Source organism: Gossypium arboreum, chromosome 7 (genome assembly GCF_025698485.1).
Source record: "Gossypium arboreum isolate Shixiya-1 chromosome 7, ASM2569848v2, whole genome shotgun sequence".
NCBI classification, from domain to species: Eukaryota; Viridiplantae; Streptophyta; class Magnoliopsida; order Malvales; family Malvaceae; genus Gossypium; species Gossypium arboreum.
In genome coordinates, this window is record NC_069076.1 from 58,291,022 (window position 1) to 58,293,202 (window position 2,181).

Here is a 2,181-nt window from a genome sequence, read left to right on the forward strand (position 1 = left end):
GGGGTCTTGAAACAACCCATATTTACCAAAATTTCACAATAAAACCCATAGATTTACCATTTTAACAATTTAATCCCTAATTCTAAAATTCATTAAAAATCACTTAACAAAACATATTTGTTTTACAATCAAAACTAATAATCTTTCAACAAACATCAAAAAAAATTCAAAAAATTCATGAAAATTCCCTCAACCTTTAATAATTTTACACATTGACCCCCGGGATAGCTAGATTAACCTAAATTAAACTCAAAAACATAAAAATCATTAAAAACGAGGCTTGAATTCACTTACATGCTAGGTGAATTGTTTGGCAGAACCTTTCACTTCTCCAATGGCTAATTTAGGGTTTCAAAATGAAAAAAGATGAAGATGATAATTTTGGTTCATCTTTTCTTAATTAATTTTCTTTTTAATTACTAAATTACCTAACTAACCTTTTAAAATCATTAAAATTTCATTCAAACCTTGTTCATAACTATCCACTAACTCATTAAATGGTATATTTACCATTAAATTCCATTAACTTAAAATTCCATAACCATTTGACCCATTTAACTCATAGAACTCAACTTTTACACCTTTTACGATTTAGTCCTTTTCACCTAATTAACCATTTTAACATTAAAATTTCTTAACAAAATTTTAATACGACCTTACTATAATCCCGTAGACATTAAATAAATAATAAAATAATAATTAACTTATCAAAATTTTGGTCCCAAAACCACTATTTCTGACACCACTCAGCGGAGTTGTCTAAAAGAGGCCTGTCAGGACTTTAAACATGAAAATTTGGAGAAAAAGTCCATGAACATGGCACCCTCTGAAAGGAATTAAAGGGTAGTGATTACCCAATGGGGTTCTCTACGTGTCCCAAAATGATGATGGGTAAACCTCACATATCGTGAGTTTAGGCAAATCCATGTCGTAAACATGTCAGAAAAGAATAAGCTTTTCTGGTGAAATACGAAAGAATAATCCTTTATGGTGAACAACAAAAGAATAAGCCTTTATGGAGACCTAGGAAAGAATAAGCCTTTGTGACGAACTACGAAAGAATAAGCCTTTGTGGCGAACTATGAAAGAATAAGCCTTTGTGACGAACTACGAAAGAATAAGCCTTTCTAGCGAACTATGAAAGAATAAGCCTTTATAGCAGAATCTGTATGAAACGATATGGCATATCCTGCAACACCTTTAATCACGATTAGAAAGACTAGAATAAGCTAGAATGTTTGATGATTTCATGGTAACGACCAAGTAAATTCAAGAAATGACTGAAGATGATAGTTTTAAGAGATAACGAGATGGATGAGCTTTCATTTAAAGAACAAGTCTGAACAAAGGTTGTGTCTGCTAATTTGAAGAAGGGTATCTGTATGTAAACAATAATAGAAAAGAGTAGTAGAAGTTAAAGTTAGGTATGAAAAGCAATTTTGAGCAATGGTTTGCAAAAAATACGGGTTAGGATCCATGATCAAGATAAGCTGAAGGAGATTCCTAAGAGAATGAAGTTATTGATATATGATGGTAATGGATTCAAACTAGGATATGGTATATAGAAGAATGAAAATGTTTTGAAATTTGTGTAACACTCATTGTGATAGATAGTAGATGATGAAAGAAGAGAAGCTAGTGGCGATGAACTATCTAGCAATTTACAGAAGCGATGACTAAGGTATAAGAGGTTATTTCTCACTAAGTTCTTATAAACTTATATAAGTTACACTTTATGTTTTAGGTTGAATATGAATAAGCGCTATGAAGGACGATACTAGGACTACGTCGAACGAAGTGGTGTATCGGGTTATTATGCATACAGAGCAAGTTTGATGGCTTGTTCAAAGTTTGAAATGTTACTTAAAAAACCATATTTTGGGATAATTGTAATAGATTAGGATTTTAAATTAGATATCCTTGTAATTAAATTATCATATGCCATAGTTGTATCTACCTATTGTATATATATTTGTGTAATTTAGTTGAATCTGTATGAAGTTAACTTGTGAACTAATTGAAATTTGTATAAGTACCATTGACGTTTGGGACATTAAACTATCATACCCTTGACAAACATATTAGAGGTAGAATTGTTTGACGTTTAGGGCATTGATTTTTTATGCTTGTTTCCTTCTTCTTATGGTAACAGGTACATCCTAGTGGCTGTTAACTATGTAT